Here is a 16,435-nt window from a genome sequence, read left to right on the forward strand (position 1 = left end):
CCGCTCCGCTTCCGCTGTTCCCGCTCCCATTCCCCCCGCCTCCCCCCAGCGAACTTGCTCCCTCGTTTGCCTTCTGCAGGAAGGAGAGTCGGGAACTCTCAGGGAGGCTCGAGAAATGGAAGATCGGAGCAAGCATTGATCAGCAGGAAAAAGGGATTTATCTCTTTCTCGCGTTTCCCTCAGCCACCGTAATTTAGTTGCTGGGTATAATGGCCTTTCGCCCCTCCCCGTTGGCCAGCTGTATTTATTAGTTCAGTTCTGAAGCAATATTACCACCAGCTCCAACCCCTCGATGCCCATTTCGTTGCTACGGTATGTTGGAGCTACCTCCCCTACCTGCGAAAATCTGTGCTGTGCACCAGCCAGCAGATTGGAAGAATCCCCAAGTGGGAACAGCCTATCAAAGCAAAAGGATAAGTGAGTTGGTTAAATCTAAGAAGGTGTCCTGCTTATTATGGAATTGCAGTAATAACACTTGCCTGAAGTCTGTGTGTATTCTTGAAAATACTCCTAGTGAAGGGGAGAACCATACCCAGGAGGCTGATTAACAAAATGGAATAAGAAATTGCCTTACTCCCTTTTACTATTGCAGGCTCAGAGCTATTGCTCATAACCAGATTGAAGTGCTGTCTACCAATCTTTTTTTAAAATTTCCCAGGCCTTCCTGTTAATCATGTCTAATTCTCTGAGACTACCTGGACAAAAGCCCGTACTGTTTTCATGGCAAGGTGTTTTTTTTCCCCCAGAAGTAGTTTGCCATTGCCTCATTCCCAAGGCTATGAGAAAGTGGCTGGCCCAAGATCACCTAGCTGGCTTTGTGCTTTAGGTGGGACTAGAAGTCATGGTCTCCTGATTTCTAGCCTGATGCCTTATCCACTACAGCAGACTGGGTCTCACCAATCCTTTTAGCTGGCAAAAAACCCTACACCAAGACAAAATGTTGTTTGTAGTGGTGACTCCTCTCTTGCTATAGGTTTAATGCTGGCTTGTATCCCATATTCCTGCCATTGCTGGTCAGCTAGTGTTCAGGACCTTAGTCTCTCTTTCAGAACAAATGATTCTGAGCTTCAAAAATCCAAATGACTATTAGAAGTCAGCAAAGCATTGGAGTGTTCTGGATCTCTTTGGTGCCATCTAGCCCAAATCTGGAGCTAAATTTCATGTTGTTTTGGAGGGTTGTGTTTTTTTTTTCAAAATTTCTTTATAGGAGATCAAGCAGTGGCAAAACAACTTGCCTCTTCCCTGAAGCTGTCTCCATAGGGTGTGGTAAAAAATGTCAAGAGGTGGCACAATAATGCAATCAAAACTACCTGGTTTTTATTGCACCTGCAACACAAATAAAAACCAAGCACAGCTTCTATTAACCATCACAGCAACCATCTTGACTTTTCTGTCATATCCTGAGAACACCTCTGATTTCCTGGTCGGCTGTCACTCAGGAAAGAAGAGAGATGTCCAAAAATGGGTACCTCTGCCCACTTCTGATTCAAGCCCAACCACTGTTTCTTCTGCTTAACTAAGGGTAAACAGCATTTTGCAGGAAAGAAAAAAAGAAGCTCCCCACACCTAGGGAACCATAATCCTGCAATTACTACTGGAGATGTTGTACAAAGTTTAGAAAGAATATAAGGCAGTCATTTTTTCCAGGGAATGAGAATGCTGAGAGAGCAACCAAGAAGGGTTAACAGGAGTTTCATAGGGTTCAACAGGAGGAAGAGATAAGAAAGACAGGAACAAAGAAGCTGTTTGTTTTGAGAGCTGAATGCTCAGCTGGTAGAACTATCACTTGAATAACTTCTGATTGCGAAGGATATGCCCAGAAAGTTTGCTGATTGCTTTTGAAGGGTTAGCACCTCCTACTACAAGAGCTGTGAAAGAATACAACGCAGACAGTTTCCAGGCAGCAAGTTTACTGAGCAAGTGAATAGGAAAAAAATGGCAGGAGTTTGAAAGGAAAATTCAAGGTGTGTTTCCCTAGCAAATGTTCTTTCCACTGATACTATGCATTTAACTAACCCAAGAGTCTAAAAAGGAACAGAAAGAGATCAAAGTTTTTCTCTTGATAGGGTCCTATATATTAAAAGTGAAAACAAGTGATACAGTTCTCAGATCATGATGTGCAATGGTTGTAGCATGTTTGTGTTCCTCTTGAAAACATCCTAGCATAATATTTTTACAATAATAGACCAGACACTAAGCTCAGTAAAATAAATTACAGAGGCAAGCATGATCTTATATACCCAGTAGCTATCAGTATAGCCACATTGGTCACCCTATCCCATAATTGTAACCTGATATATCATTGCAGCGAAGCGCTGGCAAAATTTGACAACTAAATGGATAATATTGGGATCTCTGTCAGCTTATAAAGTTTCTTATATAAACCTATGTTTGACCAGCCAGTTTTTTAAAAAGCGGCTGCAATAGCCTTTGTGTCAGGTCAGGATAAAATACATAGCATTAAAACACACACACACACACACACACACACACACACACACACACACTCAATAGATTCATTTCACCTGAACTGCATGGGTATAACCCCTGTCATAATGGAGTTTTGCTGAATTTGTAATCCAAGATAGCTGAGAGAGAAATTAAAATGAGCTCTAGAGAAAGCCCATTGTTAATTACAAGAGGTAAGACAAGAGAGATATTGTCTGCTCATCTTCAGGGATGAGTCTTTGAGTTTCTCTCAGTGGTCAGTTGATTTTTAAAGTTTGGCTCAGCTTATTTTAAAGATCAGTCCTGCTGATGCAGTGTCTAATTATAATTGGCCTTATCCATCCTGATATTAGCAAATACTCAAATGCAAATCCACAAGTACACAGTTTGTCCACCATTGTGATCTGCAATTGTCCTGTGTGATAAGTGAAAGCAGTCTCTTAAGAGCTAGACTGAGCTTTTGCTAAGTGAATAGAATAGATTGCCAAACACTTACCGGGAACTCCTGTGTGCCAATTATAAGTTTTGGTACTATAGGAATTTATGATGAACTTCCCTAGTGGTACTGTTAAGACTGGTTTTGAAAGCTGGAACCCCCCCCCCCCGCATATCAGATACTTGACAACTGGCATGCAGTTAGGACCATTTTCAGCATCCGATAGTCATGTGGCAATGTTTTATGATAGTTTTGCTGAATACTTGCATTTACTTTTGGTTTTCAGCAAAACTGACTCATAGTGAACCATTGTTCACTTAATGACCTCAGCCGTCACATAATGACCATGCAAAAAAGTCATCAAATTGAGTCATCAAACATGGGTAACCTGATTTACAATTGTCACAACTTAAGACCGTAATGAGCGGGCTCCATTACAGTTGTAAGTTGAAGAGTACTACCTGTATTATAAAATATCACAATGTTCATTTTCTTGTTCCTCCTTAGAATATTAAAGCAAAACTCCTCCTCAGACTGATTTGTTCAATAGGAGAATCATGTCAGAACCTACATAGAGTCCATTGCTATCCAGGTAAACAACTTTTAAACAACTGTTTTTTTCTCATTTCTTTTTTCTAAAATGATGCTAGAATAACAGTTGTTTTAGCAAGTTCTGTACAAGCTCTTGCCTTTGGGGGGGATTTGTTTTTCCTTTGTAAATTTTACTTTTAACATTCCACTTATTTTATCAATTTTTCAATTTGTACCTTTAAGTTCTTGGCATTATAGGTATGAAAAAGGGACACCAAACCAACCCTGGAACAATTGAAGATAAATGGCTCTTCACCTCAGACACTTCAATGGAGAATTTCATATCCTAGAATTCTATAAATTCTGTAAATTTTTGGAATGCTGTTCCAGAAATTAGATGATATGCCAACTTTGCCAGATGCCATTTGTAAAACATTTTGGGGGAAACCATGACCTGGATGATTGAGAATCTCTACAAATTCTTCCCTTGCCAACTAAGATAATGGATTCCTATAGAATGAAAACTTCCAGGAAAATGCTGCTTCTGATAAGTATACTTGTTCACTTGGAAAGTAGCATTTGTACTTGTGCTCTAATGATGTTCCAGCTGATGAAAAAATTATCTTCTAACAGCAAAACTCTCCTCTGTTTTTTTAACCACTCAGACTGTACTAGCCTTGTTTGATAAATCAACAACATTTCTACACAAACTGACAATCTGAAGACATTTCACACCCATATAAGATGCAGAAAGCATATCATCCTCAGCAAACTCCTTTTTACTTACTAATAAGCAACTTGAGAGGTGGGGCTTGAATTAAAAAAACAGAATTAGAGCGGTGGCTGTCATACTTCAGTTCATCACAGAAGACAGAGATTGATTAGATCAAACAAAAGAAATGCTACCCCAGAAGTTGACAGAGGGAGTAATTCTCAAGAATGACAATCAGAAAAAAAAAACCACCACCACCCCAAGTTCAATGGATGACAAAAAACAACAGAAAACTAGTGCTGGAATTCGGTAATAACTTTCAGGCCTTTGCAGAAGAAAAGGATCATCTGGGCAGAAATAATAAAAGTTTACATTGCCTAGAAGATAGAGGAGACTGGAGTCTTGAAGATCAAAGGGCATAGGACTGCCACCTACAAGACAATAATTTTAATAGTTGAGGCGTGGTGGCGCAGAGGTTAGGATGCAGTACTGCAGGCTACTTCTGCTGACTGCCGGCTGCCAGCAGTTCAGCAGTTTGATTCTCACTGACTCAAGATTAACTCAAACATCCATCTTTCCGAGGTCAGGTAAAATGAGAACCCAGATTGTTGGGAGCAACATGCTGACATTGTTAAACTGTAAAGCACTGTAAAGCGTATATAAGACTAAGTGCTATTGCTGTTGCTCTGTATTGATAAAATTATGCCTGCTGGACTTAGAACATGTAAAGTATGCTGACTGACAAGAGAATGGTCAGGAATATATCAAAGCAGCTGTAGAAATCCATAATATTTATTCCCATCACATCATCATGGAGACAGATGATACTAACAAAAGTATCAGCTAGAACCGCTAGAACCACTGTTCCTGGGACTGGCTATAAAACCTGTGTCAATGGAAAAGCTTTGATTTCTTGGGCCAAAGTCAATTTTATCTGCCTGATGGGCTGCTAGCACTATGTGGATAGAAAGAATGTGTGTGGCCAAAGCATACTAAGCTTAATTAGGAGGACTTTACTAGTACTACCAGATCTGAAAAAATCCCACATGGACCTTAGATGGCAGCAAAGAGATATAGAAAGGTCCTCTAGATGTTTGCAGCCTATATCTTGTTAAATTGAATTCTATGGATTAAAGACAGAATCCTCCAGCTCTTATAAGGATTTTTGTACTAAAGAAGTAAATGTAAGAGCAACCAAACTGGTCTTTTCAAAACCACTCCATTAAAGAAAAAGAAATCAGGAAATTTGACACATAAAGCTCATAGAATTTGCTGAGGTTGTTATTGTGCTAAGTGTATGGAAACTTAACCAATTGAGCTGGAACATTTAGTGAAGGAAGTCTAATATGATTGAATCAGAATAACAGACAAGTGGGGTATTTCCCATGAATAGAAAATAGCAGTTCAAGGATACAACTTTTTCAAGAGAGACGAAGGATTTTCTGTATTTTATATAGGGAGTGCTCATCTTCATTCAAAAGGAAAAGAAGCAATAGGAAAGGAAGGATAGTACCACTATTTGTTAAAATTATCCATGCTTGCTGAGAAATCCCAGTGAATAAACATGAAGAAAACATCTGGGTTAAATTAAGCAAAGAAAGAAAAGAAAGTACTGATGCTGTAATCCACTGTTGAACTAAAGGAAAAATGTAAATATTTTCTAAAAGTATATGGATAGTCTTTCAATGGTACTCAGAACAATAGGAATGGGCAAGTTTAATAACTCCAAAATCTACCGGAAGACACATAACATGAAGTACTCTGTCCAGATCCAAGTCCAGAATCTCAAATTTTATATTAAAGCAGAATGTTGTTTGATGGAGAAGAGCATTCCCTATAAAACATAGAAAATCCTTTCACTTTGTCATGAAGTAGCTCCCTTAACAGATGATGAGAATGTTATGGGCATAATATATCTTGTTTTAGCAAAGCATTTGACAAAATATCTCATGTCATTCTAATTAACTAGTCAGGTAACGATGACCCAGGCAGGTTAAAGAAACTGTGGCAGGGTAGAAAAATGGCCTGAAATTAATCGAATACAATTAATCTAATACTTGTCATTTAGGAAAAAAGACTTAAATGAAGAGATTGGCAAAGTTGTGGGTTGACTCCTTTATCTTTTGCTGCCTTCCCTCCTAAGGGTAGGGATATCCCTATCCCCTATCCCTATCCCCCTACCCTAAAATATCCCCTAATCAGAGCTCTGCAACAGGAATGGCACAGATTTGGCTGGGTTTTCTCTTTCTTTCTATGGGGAATAATTGCTGACTTGCAGATTCCTTCATGCTCTGTTCATGAGACAGTGTGAGAGCGCGGAATGTTCCTCCCCTGATTCCTACTGTTTTGTTCTTTCAGTGTTGTATTAAATCTGTAAAGATCATCAAGTTAAAAATCTTACTGTTTGGCCAGTGCTATTCCCCAAGTCTGAGATCCATTGGCAGAGCATTGCTCCAGCTAGGTCTTTAGCAGCCTTTATTTATTTGTTAATTGCATTGATATCCCATCGCAATCATAAATAAAGTCTTGGCAGCTCACAAAATGAAACAATGAATGCACAGTAATTGAAACAACAAAAACATACACTCCAAAACAATATCTGGTGTCGATTTCCAAATGCCCTCCAGAAAAGCTGTGCTTTCAAGGTATCTAATTCTGGAGTGTTTGAACTTGAAATACACATGAAGCATATGGTTTTGTAATTGTATATTGTATATTGTAATTGTATATTGTAAAAGGAAGATAAATGGAGAGAATAAAGTCTCCCTTTAAATCCTTGTGCTTTGTCCATGAAAATAATAGTATGTCTCTTTCAAATGAATGGCCTGAGAAGACCTGAACAGGATTGAACTTGACGGATGGCCTGGGACACAAAAATAGACATTTTAACTGTTCTTCACTGCTGAAATATCCACTCCATTGCTTTCAAAATATGGCAACAACCATTAGAAAATGGTGAGTGGAAGAAATAACTAGAAATTGTTTAGAAATTGTGAGGAACCATGGGAGAGGCACAAATGGCATAGAGGCAGAAATGGACAATAAACAGGGCTGTGGTTACATGCCCTGTTGTTCAATTCGGCATCCCATGTTGTAAAATGTAGTTGATGACATAGCTTAAGTTTCGTGCTTTTGGCTTAGTAATGGAAATATGAATTGTGATACAGAAAGGTATGACTTAAGCTTGTCACTTGAGACAGAGATAAGCTAAAAAGGATTATCACAGTGGCACCATAGAAAGAAAAAGGTTGTGACAGATATTTGCATTTTGGTGAGGTCCTGTGGTTAGGCACAAGTGGGGAAAGGCAGTTGGGAATAGCAAGTGTTGAATAGTTGGAATTATACTTGATCAGAACCTGAATAGCAGTCAGCGGTATAAGATAGCTGATAAAAAGACAAATGCAATTTTAGACTGCAACAATAGAAGTACAATTTACCCAAACACAAAAAAGGATAGCTGAGCTCTGTTGTATTCTACAACCTAAGTACTATATCCAGTGTTGGATACCCCATTTAAAAAAGATCCAAAGAAACTGAAAAATTTGTAAAGAATGTATTAGGCTACAAATGAAAGCATTGTTCATACCTTTGATAAACAACATAAAGGGATTAGTAAATATCCCATGCCTTCTGTCCAAGCCAAAAAAATTTACATCTTTTCAGCTTAAATCAAGGCTGTTAAACTCGCTGCCTGTGGCCCAGATGCGTCACGCCCGGTTTAGCGAAAGGGGAAAAGGTTGTGATACATCATGTGACGCTGCCATGATGATGTGAGTTTGACACCCCTGGCTTAAATGGTTCCCAAAATGTATTCTCTGTGCTTGCTGAGATCACTGTGTTATGTCCAGAAAGTTCCAAGGAATATGTCATAATTCCATAATTCATACTTTATTCTTGTGGATATCTGATCTGACATACTGTGGCTCTCTCCACATGAACCATTTGATTTGATCAATATGCAGGCTACTGATAATCATATATTGCTGTTTTCCCAATTTTGGGGAAGAGAATTCTTAGGGCTACAGCTTAACACTTCTCATTCCAGTACATTCCTAACCATATAGTGCAATAAAATAACATTAATTTTAAGGTGAATATCAGCAAATAAGTCATATATAAAACTTAACTTCAATTCCTGACTCCAGCAATTCCAAAATGGAGACTGATTTGTGATGTCATGAGATAAACTTAATGATTTCACACTTGCTGTGCACACTGTTGTTTGCAAGTACATAAGAAATGGAGTTTGTATTGAAATTATGCGTGCTCTTTTGCTACTTGCACTTCCAGTGGATGCCAATTATTTAAAATAAAACTCTCCCTAGTAGTGAGATTAAGCCAGTGAAGTTATGTTGCCGTTGTTTACTTCTCTCTTTTTCGTTTTACAATTTAATTGTCACTTAAGAAAAGGATTTAGTTTCATCTTTTGCAATGTTTTCCCCATCCTTGAGCACAGGGAATTCTTTTGTATTTGTGTCCTTGGAAACCTTTTTCCCCCTTTGAAGTGCAGTAATAACCTGAGCTCAACCTCCTGTATCTAAGCTCAAGTGCTAAACATGATACAATCAAGAAGCCCAAAATGAACCCAGCATTGTTTGGCAGGGAAGGAAGAATTGAAAATGGTAGAAAGAGCACTGCAGTCAGATATACTCATTAATCCTCTAAGCTACTTTAAGAGAGAAAGAATGCAAGGGAAAATATTACATTTTCTCCAAAGTTATTTTCACTGATCCCTAAGTTCTAAGTTTATCCATCTAAAACTAGATTTTCTTGGAGAGGGTTATATAGGTAGTCCTCGACTTATGACTTATGTGCCCAAAATGTCTGTTGCTAAGTGAGATATTTGTTAAGTGAGTTTTGCCCAGGGGTGAGATTCTACCGGTTCACACCTATTCGCTATAGAACCTGTTCACTTTCTAAGCAGTTCGGAGAACTGGTTGTTAGAAGAAATCTCCTTTTGTTTTTTTTCCCTACTTTACAGGCCCAATCCTGTATGGAAGGCATTTTTTACATTCCTGGGTTGTTGCTTACAAAAACTGCCTCTTACATTCTTGACAGGACTAGACTTCCAGTCTCCAGAGCTTCTCTGTAAGTTTTTTTTTTTTTTTACTCTGTTGGTACTTTGCTTGTGTCAGCCCAAAATTGACATATGTGTAGCCATTTCACTTTGAAACCTGACAGCTTGACTTTCTTAAAGGGAAGGATTGTTTTAAGCTTTTTACACTGCTGTTGGGAAGAAATACTCCCCTGTTGGAGTTAGCACTTTGAAGAAATAATTGAATAATGAAGCAGAGCTGCTGGAAAAAAGCTTTTAATGACAAGGATCCAAGATAAGTGACACTCAGCAAGGCTTCTTGGCTAGCTAGAAAGATTGACATTCAAATGTGAGTTTACATACCCGTTCTGAGTTTTGGTTTAAAACTGGTTTTTGGTGAAGTTTAATTCTGTCCTTGGTGATTTTTAATCCTGTGATTATTGATAGGATAATTTTCCCCATTCAGCTTTGCTTGGAAGGAAAAAGGTTAATCTCTGTTCCTGAAAAGAAACTGGGTTGAGAAATCTGGCTAGTTCCTGTATTTATTTTTTCTGGTAATTGGTTTAACAAGCAACAGCTACTGTTGTGATTTAATTATTTGTATTGTGTTTGAATTTTTTCCTGCTTCATGGTTTCTTTTTCTATCTTGGGAGGGGGTCTTCCTTCACTGCTTTAGTGGTTCCTGGCACTATCCTTTTGGGGTGTACTTCCAAGAGGCAATGGGGGCCTGTGATCTTTCCTTAAATCTGAATGATTTCTTTAGGATGTCTTGTGAGGTAGTAAGACCAGCTGGTATCTTTAAATGGTGCAAATGGATCTAAGGATTATTTCTCCTGGGTGTGCTCTTTCTGGAGAGCTTAAATGATCTCTCTGTGAGCAACAGTTGGCTCTGATAGTTATCATTACATTTAAACTATTTTAATTCCTCAAGGTAACTCCAGCTTGCAGGTATTTTTAATCTAATGATTGGTATTTAGAGCAGCTTTTCTCAAGCAAAGAAGCTTTTTGTATTTTTGTACAGGTAATCCTTGACTTACAACTGTCCATTTAATGACCATTTAAAGCTACAATGGCACTGAAAAAAGTGACATGACCGTTTTTCACACTCATGGCTGCTGCAGCATCCCCACAGTCACCAGAGGCCAGGCAAGGAGAAGCGCCCCTCAATGTGAGTGATGTCGAATTGGCCATGCCCACCCGGTCATATGACCACAAAGCCACACCCAACTAAGCCACATCCACAGAACCGGTAGTTAAAAAATTTGAATCCCACCCCTGGTTTTGCCCCATTTTATGACATTTCTTGCCATAGTTATAAAGCAAATCACTGAAGTTGTTAAGTTAGTAACATGGTTGTTGTGAATCTGGCTTCCCCACTGATTTTGGTTGTCACAAAAGGTGATCACACTGGGATGCTGCAAGTCATAAATAAATATGAGTCAGCTGCCAAGCATCTGAACTTCGATCACACGAGCATGGAAATACCACCATGGTAATAAGTGTGAAAAAATCTATTTTTTTCAGTGCCCTTGTAACTTTGAATGGTCACTAAATGCATTGTTGTAAGTCAAGGACTACCTGTATTGGTCAGAGTCACAATACTATCAGAATGGTGGGGAAAAAAAACCCAGAAACATTTAGCTCATTAAAATATTTGTCCACCTGTTTCATTATATTTTTATAAATATAGTCTTTGGAAAGTTTAAAGCAATGCTAGAGGGATCACTTTCATATCCCTCTAAACCAGGGACGTCCAACCTTGCTAACTTTACATTTGGGGACTTAAACTTCAATTCCCAGAATTCCTTAGCCAGTTTTCCCTCTTCTCCTCACCATGGACGTGATCCCTTATTGCCTTTCTGTTTGCTTGGTAAAATTGGCCACTTTAGGCTGTTGCAAGACGTACCCTCCCTTTCAGCTGCTGGGATCTGCTATCTGCTCAACTCCAAGATTTTGAAGACTGCATAGAAGAGCAACTAAGATGATTAGAAAGTGGAGGATAAAACATATAATGAACTTATAATGAATTTAACAGGAACTGGGTATGTCTAGTCTAGTGAAGAGATGGACGAGGGGTGACATGATAGCAGTCTTCCAATATTTGTTGGGTTGTCTCTGTGTGTGTGTGTGTGTGTGTGAACCTAGTCTCCAAAGCAGCTTAAGGCAAAAAAAAGAAATAACCGATGGAAGCTTAGCAAAGAGAACTAACAAAGAATTCAGCAGAAATTTCTTGTCAGTGAGAACAGCTAAATATTGGAACAGCTTGCCTCCAGAAGTTGTGGATGCTCCATCATTAAGAGACCAGACAACAATTTGTCCAGAACGGTTTAGGGTCTGCTGCTTGAGCAGGAGGCTGGACTGGAGACCTCCAAGGTCCCTTCTAATTCTGTTATTCTGTAACCTGTAACAATCAATTGCTTATGTCATGCAAACTAACCTTTATTATGGTTGCTGACAAGAAGTTGTGGGAAGGAAAATTCTACTGCCACAAAAGTCTTCCCCACTGTCTCTCAGGGCAAAAGGTTAAACATTGCAATCTGGATTTTGAACCAAAAGTGAGAAATTACAATTAGAAAGACCAAAGATTAAAATGCAGCAGGAGGTGCTAGTGTGTCTAGGTGAATATTCCTTCTAGGCCATTTACCTGGAGACACCAACCCCTCTAAATTAAGTAAGGAAAGATCCTTCCCCAGGAGAGACTGATCCTTCCATCACCAATGCTAAATAAATGGAAACCACAGTTCGGCAGAGTGCTTGACTACAAAATGCTCCTTTTTGGAATGTCAGCTAAATACACTTAAAAAAAATAATAATTCCTGGAGTGCACACATTTTTGTACAATTTTGAAGAACAAAAGCGATAGCACTTTCAAGGAGGACTTGGCGCAGCTGCCTCTAATAGCTGATTCTATACATTGTGCTTTCAGAAATAAACCTTCCCTTTGATTCAAGCAGTTGCTTGTGTTTTTTATTCCTGGCTCAGAAACAGTCCTGGAGAGATTTCTTTCTAAAAAGTATACCCACTTGTATAATTTACAGAACTTGGATGATGATGATGTTATTATCCATTCAATCGTGTTCTGGTCCTATGGATCAAGTCTCTCCACATCTTCTGATTTTACACTTACAGAGTTTGGATAAAGAAACATACATTCTAAATAAATTGAGATAAATAATTTGGAGCAAACCCAACTGTATTTTATGTACAAGAAGTAGAATTGTAACATTTTAATATCCTAAAGCTGAAGCACTAAATAACTTGATAAACAAAATGCTAAATACTGAATTGCAAAGCTACCAAGTGAATGGGATGTACTGTATTAGTGCACTAAACTACTTAATAGTAAAATATTGGTTTAACCTATTAAAATATTAAAATATCTTAGTTATGACTCCATTAGTCTATTAACCAATCATTTTATTACACATCAATTACAGGATTTAAATTCCATATAATTAACATAATATACTAAATTGATTCACCCTTATCTTGCTTAGCTCCTCCATAGAACAATAAGATATTCTATATGCTGCTTGACGCAGGCTATGCAAATATAAGTCTTTTATTTGCAAGTAAGTATTTTACACAAGTTTTCTCTGGAGCTTTCAATATTTTTTTCCCTGGGAGTATTTCTATCCAGGCAACAATAACAACAAAGGACACAGCCCAGTGCTTCTAATTCACCCTTCCCACAAAGGCAGTCTTTTACTATGTAAAGTATTTTATATTTATCTTCAGAGATGACTGTATTGAGAGTTGCAGGCATGAGTCCAAGCTGAAGAGGAGAGTTCCCATCCACTTCACCCTGTGCCTTTTTCTCATGCCTGGAACCTAACAGCAAAGTTATTTTAGGGTTTAGTGCTCTTTCAAAAAACTCCTAGACTTGTATTCTGAAATAACCCGACAGACAGGCTTGTGGCTTGTCATTCAATCAACTTAAAAAGGTCTAACTGACTTTTCCCCACTACATGCCAATGAGAACAGTTGCTAGTTGTTTTCCTATCAAAAAGTGAAAAAGTGCAGTAGGAGAAGAAATGGAGAATCCACCATTCTCTTTCTTTCCAATTGGTATTGGAGGCTGAAGCTCTCTCTCTTCCCCTCTCTGTCTCTCTCTCTCTCTCCCCCTCCCTCCTCCCCCCTCTGTGTGTGTGTGTGTGTGTGTGTGTAAGTGAAGGAGAGCTTTCCTGACATGGAATCTAATCCGAGGGACAATTAGTGAAGCAGATTTTATAACTGTAACAGAATAGAGATTTATTTACAGGGAATGCATTATAATGATAGGAGAAATCCACTACTAGCTATTTGCATCTTACCAGGAAGGTGTGCTCTGGGCATATGTACCTAAGAAGAAAAAGGCAAAAGGAGATGATTGGCAGTCTTGTAGCCAAAGACCAGATAGGTCAATAAAAATAATCAATTCTGAACTTTTTTTCTTTACTCCACTTTCTCCCTGTGATCAGCTGGTCAAAAGTACTAAAGGATATGTACCAATGGATCCTCCAGCACATTTTTCTGGAATTAAGAAGGGAAGGATCACATAGTAATCAGGCCTCAATGTAGAGTCTTATCTTTGCCTGGTTGAGGACATCCAGACTTGTAGGCAAAAATTGGATAGCCACTAGATGGCAGCAAAAAGATATGGAAAACTAACTCTTTACTGCCCCCTAGGGAATGGTCTTGATTTCTGCAGCCAGCCAAGATTTGGGATCTGGCCAGCAGAAAAATCACCTACAATCTTTAAAAGGCAAAGACTGGTCTTTTATGGTGGTAAATTGTAACGTGGTGACTTGTGATGAGGAAAGGTGGCACTGAGTTGCTTGGATTTAAAAATGAGCATGCACACCTCCCATTGGCTATGCCGTGGAAAGCTTTGGCAGGGCAAGCTGATCATTGCCTAGGGTAGTCAAATGTCAATGCTGACTTTACTGCAGTGGCCTTGATGGCTTGTTCTCTTTGGCAGTGGGAAGCCCCTTGGCACCGCCAGGCTCTGATGAGTCTTCAAGGAGTTGGCATGTTTGCAGAGTTATTTGCTGCTGACTCATGTGCAGAAATGGACTGTCAGCAGCTGCCAGAAAATTGTTTTCCAGACCAATTTTCTCTCTGCATGTTGCTTATAAAAATTTTTACCTTTTAAGGATGAGAAAGAAAGCCCCCCCACCTTCTCTCTCTCTGTTTAAAAGCCTGACAAGCAGGAAAGGACAAGCAAGAAGGAAAGAGTTTTCAAAAACACAATCCACAGCAGCCTAATTGCATTTTCAGCATGAGAACTAAAAATATCCAGACTTCAGAGGAAAGCTTCTCTCTATGTAGCCTCCTGACACATGTTGCATGCTCACATCAATGGACTTTTGCCCATTGAACCAGTACATTATTTAGTGGTGATATCTGGGGTGCGTGATTATGAATGATTATGTAGTGATTTCTGTGTAAATTGCAATCACTGTTGCTCATTCAGGGTTCAAGCTAATGTGGACCTGTTAACTTGGGACTTCAAAATTATTATTATTTGCTACATTAATACATATGCTATGAATACATAGCATACCAGAACATCACCATTTATTTTTCACCTTTGTTCACAGTTCTTGTTTTAATGCAAGAACTTTGCTTCTCCAGGTATTTTACTCCCTTGTTTTGATGGACTGGCTGTTACCAACTAGCTTTTCCAAGGTCATTGCTCTAGAGGTATCAAACTCAAAGCCTGGGGGTGGGGGGCAGATCTGGCCTGCTGGGTGCTTAGAGCTGGCCTGCGGGACCACTCTGGAAACAGCAAAGCACAGCCCACAGTGCCTCTGCCAGTAAAAATAGAGTTTGGTTTTCACTGGCAGAGGGCCGCAGGAGGCAGTTACAGCCAAAAACGGGGCCCGGTGGGCATACATGGCCCACCTGAGCTCCATTTTCACTGACGGAGCTCAGGAGCCCATTTTTGCTGACAGAGCTTTTGGGCCCCCAACATGAGTGATGTCAAGCTGGCCACACCCACCCTGGCCATACCCACCCCTGCTGCCTGAAGTCAAACACAACCCTGATGTGGCCCTCAATGAAATTGAGCTTGACACCCCTGCTCTAGATCATTGAGGGTCCTTGCTGTGGAGTATACATCACTTTTTTATTATTATTTTGATGGCTTGCTTTGGTTTGCTTAACATTTTCTAATCTGATTTTGTCATGCTGACTTCCAGGACTTCCCTTCCATTAGGTACTTCCATTTAAGCCCCCAAGCCAATGTTTTGATACAAAATATGCTAAGGCTAAAACTTGGATCATTTATGTGAGAAAGAAACAGAGCTAGGCAACTTTGGGTTCCAACCAGATCTTTTGGAGTTAGATCATCCATCAGGCTACAACAGATTGATCAACGCAAGAGGTTGTAACTGTTATAGACCCAAACATCTGCTCAGCAGCCAATTGCCCACCTCAACAAAAATATCAGTTGATCTAGATTACCTAGATAGAAAAAGTCACCTCTTTTTGGTTCTTCTGCCTTGTCTGGATTGAGCTCAGACTGCAAATTTGTAGCCTAGTCCAAAGCTAAATTTTTTGCCTTTCCTCTGACACATGAAAGGGAAATAGAAGTAACATGCCCAAAGTCTATAATTGTAAACTGTATTTTACTCAGTTCATTCAAATGTAGCTATAGAACACAGACCAAAGCGTTTGTGACCAGAGGTTCTACTGTACTTTAAAAAGAAAAAGAAATGAAAGGGAATCCAAGGACTCAGGGAGTGAGGCCAAGATGTTCAGTCCACTTTAAGAGATTAAGAAACAAAATGGGTGCCATTACACTTGCAGAGATTTAAGATAGTCATTTCATCCCTTAGACTCCTTCCAACATGAAAGCCTGATCCATGGTAGTGGGTAGATTGGAGTGAAATTATCTATTTTACTTTAATATCATTCTTACTCTGAATAGAATAGAATTCTTTATTGGCCAAGTGTGATTGGACACGCAAGGAATTTGTGTTTGGCACATATGCTCTCAATGTACATAAAAATAAAAGATACATTCATCAAGAATCATAAGGTACAACACAACGGTAGTCATAGGGTACAGGTAAGCAATCAAATCCTACTAGGAAACAATCAATATAAATCGTAAAGATACAAGCGACAGAAGTTACAGTCATACAATTATAAGTGGAAGGAGATGGGTGATAGGAGTAATGACAAGATTAATAGCAATAGTAATGCAGACTTAAGTAGTTTGGCAGCGTTGAGGGAATTATTTGTTTAGCAGAGTGATGGCTTTTGGGAAAAAAACTTCTTGTGTCTA

General features: G+C 39.1%; 1 long non-coding RNA gene across 1 annotated transcript; it reads left to right on the top strand.

Annotated features, from left to right (window-relative positions):
- The first annotated feature begins 281 nt into the window (after window positions 1–281).
- LOC148126924 (uncharacterized) lies at window positions 282–3,778 on the top strand. The gene is made up of 3 exons (XR_015741722.1): window positions 282–417; window positions 3,392–3,476; window positions 3,659–3,778. It is a non-coding gene; the product is annotated as an uncharacterized LOC148126924 (long non-coding RNA).
- The last annotated feature ends 12,657 nt before the right edge of the window (window positions 3,779–16,435 follow it).

Source organism: Pseudonaja textilis, chromosome 2 (genome assembly GCF_049901715.1).
Source record: "Pseudonaja textilis isolate UNSWEBS1 chromosome 2, rPseTex1.2, whole genome shotgun sequence".
Lineage (NCBI taxonomy): Eukaryota > Metazoa > Chordata > Lepidosauria > Squamata > Elapidae > Pseudonaja > Pseudonaja textilis.